The 12,601-nt window shown below is 35.5% G+C and overlaps 1 protein-coding gene across 2 annotated transcripts in view; it reads right to left on the reverse strand.

Annotated features, from left to right (window-relative positions):
• Positions 1 to 8,446: 8,446 nt before the first annotated feature.
• The window catches only part of csmd2 (CUB and Sushi multiple domains 2), a 285,162-nt gene continuing 281,007 nt past the window's right edge, over positions 8,447 to 12,601 (reverse strand). For both annotated transcript variants that reach the window (XM_042745309.1, XM_042745310.1), the window contains one exon: positions 8,447 to 11,688. The gene's annotated coding sequence lies outside the window, so the exon portion shown is untranslated. The remainder of the gene's footprint in view (positions 11,689 to 12,601) is intronic.

Genomic DNA, 12,601 nt, shown 5'->3' on the forward strand with positions numbered 1-12,601 from the left:
TAACATTATAAAGCAAGTGAGAAAAACACTTTTCATAAAGTTGAATGATTATGTCAATTCCCCAAACCTGAAAAGTAGTTGCCAAGTTACTTCACAACTATAATGTGGCAACCCACTCAAAACACACTTGCTTTCATTGTATAAAGTTGTTTTTCTATACCTGCAGTCACTGATTTATTTATTTGGAGACTGTCAGTCAGCTGTCTGAAACTAACAGGTTAAAAACACTCACCAACCCACTGAAACCAAACATTGAATTCTGTTGCAACAGTTCTTCAAAAACCACTTAAGATTCAGTAAGTGTAAACGGTTTGATATAACACTTATAAGAAGAAAAGCTGAAAAAAAGTATGATAATTAATAACAGTATGTAATCAAGCAAATATGTGAAGTTCAACTGCATTCAATACTTTAAGAAATTATTATTAACATTAATAAATTAAATCGTTAAAAATAAATCAAAGATTATTGCAGGGGTTTATTATATTTTCCTTTCCATGTACCAGCTTTTGAGGTCAGTTTTCTTTATTAATACTGATAAACATTAATGATCTTAGAGTTACGATATTTTACATTGGTAGAGTTGTCATTTAATTCTAAAAATCCACCATACCAAGTCTATAATCCTTCTGTCCTAAAAAAAAAGAAAAAAAATTGCAGCGGCAATATTGCAACTGTAAAACCTAGTAATCAAATGGAAAAGCAATATTACTTCTACAATAACCTTTGTTTTCTTTTTCTGTACTTTCGAAAAAGTATTTAATGATACAGGGGGAAATCTTGCCTCAAGCTCTCTTTCTAATAAACAAAAGGTAGAAATAATAACACTGAAAGATAAGAGACCTTTTCAGTTTTGCTGTATGCAAAGCATTGTTTACAGTACAAGGGGTGTTAAAAAGAAAAGGGGAATACTTTTCCATATTCATTCGTATTCCATTGTTCTTTATTTATATGCTGACTTTTTTGTTTAAGTTAATTTTTTGAAAAAGAATTAACAATGGTTTAAGAGTGATGATAGGGCAAACAGTGGAGGGAATTAATAACCTCCAAACATGGACTCTATGCCTCATAAAAAAATTTTTTTATATATATATTAAAATAACAAAATGGAAGTTCAGAGGTGCTAAGCCATGGGGATTTCAGCTCACAAAGCTTGGATCAGCTGAATTTAATTAAAAAAGTCTTTAACATCCTTTCATCTCCATAAATAACTGCCTGTTTTATATATGCTACTCATAATTTATCTTTAGCACCGAAGCCCCAGTGTACATTCTTCTGAAAAGATCTTGGACTTAACAATGGCCACCAGTCAGGTGTCTTACCTCTTTCAAATCCAATTTGCACTGAAGGATAATCAGAATATTCATTACAATTAATTAATTTCTGAAAATGTTTTTGTCACTTAGTGCAGCTTTTGCTTTAAATGTCATATAAAAGTTTTGCCGACATAATCTTTCTCTGGCAGAATCTGAGAAGGAACCACTGTGTCAGATGGGGATAATTCCAAAGGATGTTATATAAATGTTCATTAAATAAACATGTTAAATTCAATTTCGGAGTCTTTCTGGTAGAACAGTAGTTCTACACTGATTGTGACCCAAAAATCCGTCATAGGGTCTGTAATATTCAAAAAGAACAAACTGCTGCCTATATATTTTACTGTTAATATTACAGGCTACGTTCAACCAATCTTGGTAATATGGTTAACAGGAGTGAATTCTCCATGCATTTAACAAATTTCCTTTTAATGTTAATCATTTTGTACATTTGACGTACATGCAGTTAATTTTAATATTACCAAACATTAATATCAATAAAACCACCACTAGTTTCAGCTTTACACTAACATCATAAACACCACAGTTCCCTAACAAAATGGAAAAAATACAAATAAGTACATGAATCTAAACAAGAAATTGTTCAAACGTTTGAGGTCCGGATCCCAGTGTAGCATGGTGCCTGTTGCCATGACACTGCATTTTATGTGCATGCCACGTTATATTCAATTTGACGGGGAAGTGGTGCAGATCGCTGGCCCTGCCAGTCTATCAATTCCTTGTCTGAATGAGCGTGTCCTTCTGATTAGAGAGGAGAAATCTGAGTCCAGCAGGCTCAGACGGACCCTATTCAACCCAGATTTAATGAAAAATATTCAAAATACTGGAAACCAGAGACATTTAAAAGCCCTGTATCCAAGCGGCCACACGAGCCTGCATGGAAACGAGAATCCCTCTCTGAGAATTTACCAATTTTAGGGACAAGTATGAAAGGAACAAAATGTAAAGGGGGGAGTCGTGGCCTAGTGGTTAGAGAGTTTGACTCCTAACCCTAAGTTTGTGGGTTTGAGTCTCGGGCCGGCAATGCCACGACTGAGGTGCCCATGAGCAAGGCACCAAATCCCCAACTGCTCCCCGGGCGTATGTCACGTCACTTTCACAAAAAAAAAAAAAAAAAAGTGAGTGATGTGACATACAGCCAAGTATGGTACTCGGAATTCATGCTCTGCATTTAACCCATCCAAAGTGCACACACACAGCAGTGAACACACACACACACCGTGAACACACACCCGGAGCAATGAGTAATAAGTGCTGTGAACAAATACAAACATGACAACATTTACTTGTCCTGTTACTAATTGCAATTTGGTGGACGGACAGACAGACAGACAGACGGTATTTCATATTGGACTGGGGAGGATGTGGTCAGTACTTCAACCTCTTTTACTCTATTAAAAATCTTTCCTTTTGTCACCCACTTTCAGGAGAGGCAAAGTATGACTTAAGCCTTCACTTAAATAATGACTTCTAATTCGAAAAACAAACAGGAACCTACTGACTCCAGAGAGTAATTACAGTCAAGGTCTTCCTATATAAAAGGATCTATCAGCTTATTGTGAGCTCATCCATAATTACCTAATTGCATAATTGTCACACCAATCCCTCATCTATCTCATTTACCGCTCTCAGGTGCATCTGCCAGTCTCTATTCTCACACTAAAGCAATATGAACAAACAGAAAAAGATACAAGTCTGACTTTGAGCATTAGGTAATCATGTAGACTTTTGAAAGTCAAATACAAAAAGCCAGTGGTATGACAGTGATGAGAAATTTTAACCCTTTATTGCACACCACAATAAAATCCATTGGAGATTTTCATTAGAATGGAGAGCAGGGTTGGGGGTGTTGCAGTGGTACAGCATTTCAGTGGACGGTGGGCCGTCATGGCTATGATTAATAACTGCCAAGAGCAGAAGGAGCCAGTGGTGACTAATGATCTGGTGTGGCAGTTGATTTAATCAATCAAGAGCAGAGTTTAACCTAACCAAGCACCCGTCGCCATCAGTCGACCATTAGTCACCCCACGTTCAAAATAACATTGGAACAAACCTGTATGACTTTCTTTATTCTGTGAAACACTAAAGAATATATCTTGAAGTTTTTTTTTCATACACACCTAAAAGTAAATGTTCTTTGTTTGGCTCCAGATAGAACATCTATGGAACCTTTCTATTGCTATTTTTATTGCATAAAAGAATTTAGGAAGAAAGGTTCTTTTTTTTAGATTTATTTTTGGCTTTTTTTTTTTTGCCTTTTAGATAAAATAGATTATATAGATTAAATAGGACAGTGTAATGACAGAAAGCAAAGTGGGAGGGGGGGTGGGGGGTTAAGGAACGGTCCTCGAGCTCGGTTTCGAACTTGGGCCGCCCATAACTCAACGACACAATATGTGGGCGCGCTGCCCACTAAAAAAGGTTCTTTAATGGCATCTATAGTTCTGTGAAGAACCATAACATCTATGTAACTTTCTTTCTTTTTTTTTTTTTTCTTTCACTGAATGTTACTTTGGAAACCCCCTTTTCTATGGCTTCACTGTTCATTTTTTTTTTTTTTGGGAGCATTTATTTTCAAGAGTGTACAATGCAGATGAGCAGACAAGAACACTACAAGATCTACAAGAACACTGGACCACACTTAGTTTTATTGCACTGAATGGACATTAAACAGGGATTTTTTTAAAACTATCTTTGTTCCACTGAAGAAAAACATGAAGCGTCTCCTTCACTCGTCACGCCATGCTGCTCATGTGTTGGTGCGCGCAAACACACACACACACAAATGTGTATTTTATGATTTTATATTTTCACACACTTATACACACAATGTTGCACTTCCTTCTCCATGTGAGAATGAAGTTGATCGCTGCTTTCTGGCCTATCATGTAAGGGTACTGTTGCCAGGGGAAACGCAAGCCAGATCAGGGTGTACTGTCCCGAATTTACTTTAATCTACTGAATCATACCACTTGGTGGGAACAAGTCATCAGTGTTTGAAGCAGACGGTGCAACCTGATGAGAGTGTCCAATTAAAGACTTATACTTGGTTTGGCTGCTGTCTTGCTCCCAGTGAAACTAAAAGGAGATTCATGACCAAAAATGCCTTGAAGTAAACCCATCTGAAAAAGCCTCCCATTCTGAAATGGAGTTAATTTTGGTGAATAAAAGTTATTAAAATGACATTGGCAGCAAACAGAATCTCCAGTTTGATTCTTAGTGCTGCGTGGGAGGTGCGTGGAACCCTGGGAGATCTGTGCTGCTTTTTTTTTACCTTTAATTATACATCCCAGGCATGGTTTGACAAAACTTTAAGCCTACAAGATGCTATTGTTGCAAAAGTTTGGATAAAAGTCTGCTCCCTCAAGCTACTACTGAAGACGAGCTGGAAGACACTAATGACAAGAACTGAATAAATAATAAACGATCAAAACGCCATCTGTACTCCCACAGTATTTGTATTTCCTAGAGAAGTGGCTTCTAAAGAATGTTATTACACCCAGAGGCTTGGTGTCGTACAGCAGGGATTCCCAACCAGGGCTACATGCACCCCAAAGGGGTAGTTAAGCAAGTTCCAGGGGGTACTTGGAATGATTTTGCTTTGTTAAACCAATAAAAAAGAAATTTCGACTTTATGGCTGACAAAAAATTCTAATAATTAACCATTAATCAAGAGCATCAAATCACTGTCGCCCAAAGGTGATATTTCAGAAATGTTTGAAGATAATTCTAGCATATAAACACTGCAAATGACTCTACTTTTGTTAAACGTTCAGTCTGGGTTTCATTTCTAAATAAAGTTAGGTCTTTCTCTGTCTCAATGTTTGTCCTCAAATCTGTCGAAACTTGTGAAAGACAAACCAGCTCAGGTGTCTCATTAAAATGAGCGCCGGTAGGAAATCTGGTAAGACTCTTTTTCACCCACAGTATCAACTGCTTTTAGTTTAAGAGGCAATCATTGTAACAATGAGCATTTTAATAACGGTAATTAAAATGCTAAATGATATCTGCTATAATTAAGCAATATTGCAAGAGTGCAATTATGCTAGGTTAAGTGAATATATAGCAGACATTTATAAATGTGTATGATATAATACTACACGTAGCTGTTTTTGGGTGGATGGATAAATAAATACATACATAAATAACAGGGTCAATGCACAACAGGTACATTTAAATTATCACTTACATCAATTGTTTAAAAAAAAATTGTCAGTTGAACATTGGTGAGCTACAAAAAAACAGACAAATATTGTGGAAAAAAAATGCATCACTTTACAATAGTCACATTAATTAACACTGCCTAACAATGAACAAAAAATTGTTGTAGTATTTGCTCATCTTTGTTAACATTAGTTAATACAAATTCAGCTGTCCTATTACAACTGTTCAAGTTAGCTCAGGTCTATTAATAATCTATTAGTAGATACTGAAATTAACCTATGAGTACTAAATGCTTTAGAAATATATTTTTTATTGTTAATTCCTGTTAACTTATGTTAACTACTAGTTGAACCTTATTGTAAGGTGTTACCAAAACTTTGCCAAAAAGTTGAATAATTAAATGTACATATTTAAAAATGTGCACCCTTCGCTGTTCTTAAGGCAAGGTCACCATATTTGTTAATGGAAGCACTCAGTCATTTACCTTCAGCATCATTTCATACTGTATAAGCCATAGAAGTCTTTATTAAAGTTTGTAATTAGCTCTGGGAACTATTTCCAGTCATGCAAGCACTTCCTCTATAACTAACATTCATTGGGAAAGACCAAAAATCTTCAAATTAATTTGAACCGAAAGGCCTTTATGATGAGTGAAATGAATAAAAGTTACCTTTTCCTCCCATCCATCTTTGAATGAATGGACTTGCCTCCTCCTGATACAGTCTCCAGCAGTTTAACAGTGCGTGCCGAACACTCATCAGAGCTGCACAAGCACCCGGAGCTTTCCTATAAAAGCACTTTGGAGTCATTTAGGAGCAAATCATTACGTGACACTGTAGCCTTACAACCATGAGAAAGAATGAAATTTCAGATGGAAGAAACAGTACACAGAGTGCTTTTTGGTTACAGAAATGTGCTGTCAATCATCATACGCTCCTCTGATTTACTGAAAAAAAGAAAAAAGAATCAACATGCACTAGATTACACAGGCCAGTACTGCTCCATAGGACACATGGAGTTAAAGGGGAAAGTGACCTGCCAATCTCACTTGTTATTCACATCCACATGAGACAGGAATCTGAACAGAGAAACAGCACTGTTACGAGGCCCTGGTCTCTCTAACAAGTCACAAATAAATAATAAAGTCATAGTTCTACAACTACTACTACTGAGAAAGAAGACTCAACATGCTACAGGAGCAAGGGAAAACTACATCAATACGGATTATACATTAGAAAATAAAGATCTGCCATTGATTCTCATTCATCCTCACTGCCCTTAAACAGCCAGATATAAAAGGCGGCATTTTTGTAAGAAGGTAAGAAAAATGGTTTCAGATAGACTGCTGTATTTTATAGGCCAAACTGAAGGTAAGTTTTACCCTGGTTCCCTCGACAAAATCCCAATAAGATTTTTCCATGGACTTTTGGATTGATGCATAAAACAAGTTCACGATTCCTTCATTCATATCTTCACAAAAGAATACATAGCCTAAACATTATTGCAAAGTAAAAAGTTTGGCCAAAAGGTTTTGGCCAACAATATGTCAGCAGTCTATAGAAATGGAATCATATGCTTAAGTACACGTACACACACACACACACACACACACACACATATATATATGAATTTATATTTTTTTCTTATTCCATCAAACAAACACAATTATAACATACATATTAAGCATAATATGTAAAGCTGCTTTAAAAATCTAGCAGATAAAGGCAACCCAGCAGTCAAGATATTACATAAACATGGGATTTGAATGTGCCTTAATGCCTTGCATTTACAGCCACTGTGTGCACTACAGGACAACTAGAGGAAAATGAATAAAGCATTATCATGCACAAAGTTCCAAACCTTCCACACAATGGAGAAAATAGCAGGCACATATATGTTTTCAGTTTTTATTTTAAAAACTTCAAAATAGGTTTCAAGTTCAAGAAAGTAGAATAAGCTTAAACACAATGCAAAGCATCATATACAGACAGATAAAATACATTTTATATATTGCAGACAAGCCATGTTGGGTATTACATATTTACAATATGTAAACTTCTATATACAATCTGATATATTTATTTTTTTTACATTTACAAAAAAAAAAAAAAAACTATTTTGTCTTTATTTTGTCTTTGTATGTATGTATATATATATATATATATATGTATATATATATAAATATGTATATATGTATATAAAAATAAAAAATTAAAAAATAAAAAAAAAATAAATATATATATAAATAATAAAAAAAAAAATAATAAAATAATAAATATGTATAAATATGTATATATGTATAAATATTATATATATTATATATATGTATATAATATATATATGTATATATATATATGTATATATATGTATATATATATATGTTATATATATATATATATATATATATATATGTATATATATATATATATATATATATATATATATATGTATATATATATATATATGTATATATATATATATTATCCCCACTAGCATTTGTACTACAATAATGAAAAACATTTACAGATCTGTCAATACACTTTCTCTTTTTTATATTACAAATTTATTTCCATAAAAATATATCTCTGTACAAAAAAAGTTTCTATTCATTAGTTCTCCTTTCAGCATCAGAGTCTCTGTCTGGATATCCGCAACGGACCACTCCATTAAGTTCCTTGAAAGTTTGAAAGTCACTGTTCAAAAAATTCCTTTTGGTCAAGTACGTAACTCAAGACTGACTGTATTCCTTGAGGCTTTGGATAGCCAGAGCAGAGCAGTCCTTTAAAAGTCCTTCAAGGCTGGGCTCGTACCTCTTACCGACTGGAGAGAAATGCATGGTTGTGGTTCTCAAAATGAAGAAGAAAAAAAAAAAGAATGAAAAGAACCTGGACAAGTACATACCAAGATATTTTCACATTGACCTCCACACAAAACTGATATGTTCATCCTGTAGTACATTTTCATATACTTATTCAATATAAGCTGCAGTGTGCAATTCAAATATATTGATATGCAGTCTTTTAGGGGTGCTGTTTTTCCGATATGTTTTTAAAAAAGGAACATGACTGGCTTAGTTACGCAGTTTGTTGGATGTTCACCATATGTATAGCAGTATAGCATAGATATTTCCAAAATTAAAAATACATTCAGTGCAGTCCTGATATCGTCTACGTCCAAACTTTTCATCTTTTTTTTTGAAGACTGATAAATGAGATAAAAACATTGACACTACAAAGTGTTCTTGACATGATCATCAGTTTTCGCAATTATCTTTGCTTCAAGCTCACTGTCACATGCCAACAAAAACTTGGACGAAAAGGGTTGCTATATATATTAATCACAAATATCCGAAGGTAATATTCGAGAAGGTGCAGGACTCCATTTTAACGAATGTATGTGTGATTCTGTCGGGATGAGTATAAATGATACACAGCGCTGCCAGGCAGAGTTTTTCACATCCATACAATGACGGTTACAGACTTGAACTGGGTGTTTCAGCTAATTCACTGTTAGCATTGCTAAATGCTATAAATAATATCATAAATGCTGTAATGCTTTTGATTTTGGCTGGAAGTCTCTCTATATATGTATATAAAATAGGCTGATGCCTTTTACTTTGGCATGGCAGCACTGTAGGTTTTGCGACATGAATAATAATCACAATATAAGAATACTCTCATGACACATGCTAGCATGAAGGCCAAATAAAAGAGTGTTTTCTTGCTCCCTTAAAGTGCAGGTTCTAACCTAAAGGAATTTGTGAAGATATAAATGAATGACATGTTTTGGGGTGCTGGTTGTTATTTTTGTCGAGAATAACAAAGACTTGACTCTCTACCAGGAAAAAAAGAAGCTGCATCTTTGAAATTCTCCCCTAGTAACTGGCAATTCTTGACCAGTGTGCAATAATAATAAAAATGGAGCAATAAGAAGAGATTGGATACACCATATATAGAGTTACCAAGGCACTGTTACGAGAAACAGATGGACAAGCATGAAACACAGGCTGCCTGGATACCTCAACAACATTTTGGGTTAATCTACACATAAAGATGAAAAATAAAGCCGAGGTGATGACTCTGAAGCCCTTGTGCCTTGAATTTTTGTGTGTTATCGCTAGCAAAGTGCATTTTTTGGAGGATTTTAAAAGGAGCAATTTCTAATGTCAGCATTATAAATCTGGCAGCATTGCTATTGTCGGGTTGCTGAGATGTAAAACGTAATTGTAAGAATGTAAAACACCAAGTGAATGTCACAATGATGTCTGATATGTGGAAAATGCTTTAAGATGCCATCTACACTGAAATTCTCCTAAAAAGAGCGGCTATAAGACAGTCTTGTTAATGTCAATAGTTTGAAGATAATGTACCTGCTAAACTCCTGGCCCATAAAATCCCAAGGGGAAATACAATCTTTGCTTTTTCGATCAACTTACAATTGAAACAAGCTCTGGGTAATATCATATTAACACCACCATGATAGGCTACCGATTTCAAAAGTAATAAACCTGTAAAAGCAATTATATCAATGATTGATTTCAGAAGCTGAAGAGGACAGCAAATAAACCGGAGGAATTTAAATGCCCACTGGAAAGTAAATGCCGACATCAGATAACAGAGGTCGTAGGACAAGAAAATCGAAGCAAATGATGCAGAAACAAGCGGAGGCAATAATATTCAATAACTGAATTACAAATCTCAATAACACCGGCCAGTTAAAGGATGCTGCACCCAGAATACAGTGCACTTTCGCAACAACATGTAAGTTATTCAGTTGCAAACATCCCAAGCTGTTGCTCATCTTCAAACCTTTCCATCAATTTATTGGGGCAAATGCATGCAAATAAACCACCAGCCTTGGATTAGTATTTTAAGGCTTGATTTCTAAGCCCCTTTTCCTTATCGTAAGTGTGGCGTGGGCATGGATGACATGGAGGAATGTGCAGGGAAACAGATTATGACACAAAGCTACAGAGATTAAATATTTTCATGCTCATTTGGTGTTGGCTCCTTTTGACTAAAACCTTCACGTCATCCTTATCCTTGACTTCAGAACTTGAGGACCGAAAGTAGACCTTCCCCTGGTTACGAAAAACACATGTCAAGTTATATTTACCTCTGTACTTCAACTCTTCAAGGGCTGTGTTGCTTTTTTAAATCTATGTATGAAAATCATTGGATCCTGTCATTCAGTGATATCCAAAGAACTATAAATGCTAACAAACGGTTCTTCACCATGATATCCCAACCCACAAACCAAGACCATCCAAACACACAAGGAGGGGGTTCAAATTGGGTAATACCTGGCTAATACAAATTCAACCCTCCAATGTGGGCTGCTTTTCTTCTGTCAGTGTGAGAGTAAGAAAAGGACAGCAGATAAAGCCCCTGAACACCAAAACACGTCTTTTTGTGTTCTCCGCTGGGATGCTTGAAGGGTTGGACTGTCCATTTTCAAGCAAGGATCATGATAAGATGGTGGGAGAACACTCTTTCCTTCAGCCTGAAATGAGAAGAGAGGTACTACAGCAAGAATCCATGCCTTCTAATAAGCCTCAGAAGCCTCTCACTTCACTTCAGATCGAGTTGTGGCGTTACATACTCAGGGAACTGATGGGGAAGGTGTCAGAGAGAGTGTCCTCAGTGAAGTCTGCACTTTTGATTTTAGTTCAAGGTGGAAACGGGATAAAACAAGCCAAAACGCACTCCATGGAAAGAACTCAAGATACAAAAGTAAAACAAAGCTTCAACTCTCCAGCAACATGCTTCTTGTGACTTCCTGCTCACATGAAGACTTCCTTCAACTCAAGATTGAGAATTCGGCCTTCGTTTGACCGAACAATGTATCTCTCGTCTTTTTTTTTTTTTTTTGGCAAGCGACGGCTGTGAGCTTCACGTGTCCCTTTGCGCTGCCACAGTCAAACAGGACGTTCCATCGGAAGGAAAAAAGAGGAGACAGCAGAAGAGTGTAGGAACAGAGCTTTAGCTAGCAAACACTGACGTGGTTCTTTATCAGTGCATCTCTGTTGATGAGCTTTGACAGCATCGTTGTCAAGGTTTATCACTTTGTCACAATTGGAATTTGTTTACAAATGAAAAACAAAAAAAAATCCTCCTCTTTAGTCCATCCATGTGGCCCATTCTTACTATGGGGACAGTTGTGTGAAGACGGAAAGATTATATCCAGCCTATGAAACGAGAAGAGAAAAGACACATTTGTCAGCAGTCTTGAATAAACTACTTTGAGATTTCTCAAGCTACTCATTATTTAAAGTTAAACTACTAAGTAGCTACACTAGAAGATACTAAAAAGTAGCTAGCTACATTGAAGCTATTTACTGTAAAGTCTTATTTACCACTGTTCTGTAAATTTTCACATGCAAAATCCAGTCATTTAAAGTCTTAATACAATTTTTTTTTTTTAATGGGTTCAAATCAGTCGTGTGGATTTGCTGAGTTGACCAACAGAAAGCTGCTTGGTATGAAAAAACCTTCTTTATATATCGGTATACTATTGACAACTACTGTATTCCATACAGACTATAGAACTTTTGGCCCTCACAATTTTGCCAAAATTTTAGCAATTGGAGAGATTTTTTTTTTTTAATTGTTTACATAAAATACAAAAAACTTTCATTAAAAAAACATACAAAATTCAACAGATAACACTATAAATGACTATAATTTAGTTTAAATTGTAAACACTTACAATTGGTTCAGCCACATGACAACCCAAAACATGAACATCAAACTCAGAAAATCTTTTGAAGACTAATCGCACAAGCAGAGGCACAGTGCTATTTAAAAAGGCTAACTGAAATCCAACTTTCAATTGTGGGCTGCAATTCTTATAGTAATGTGGTAAAGTAAAAAATGAAAATGGCTGTCGGCACCAATAGCCTAGTGGGCAGTGCGCCGAAACATAATGCTATTGTGTTATAGGCGACCCGAGTTCAAATCCCTTTCATGATCCCAACCCCTTCCTCTCTCCCACTTCATTTCCTGTCAGCTCTACATGGTCCTGTCCTAATAAAAACTGCAAAAAAAAAAAAAAAAAAAAAAAAAAAAGGAAATGGCCATCAATTCTGTATCACTGAGCCC

Source organism: Cyprinus carpio, chromosome B19 (genome assembly GCF_018340385.1).
Source record: "Cyprinus carpio isolate SPL01 chromosome B19, ASM1834038v1, whole genome shotgun sequence".
Classification (NCBI taxonomy): Eukaryota; Metazoa; Chordata; class Actinopteri; order Cypriniformes; family Cyprinidae; genus Cyprinus; species Cyprinus carpio.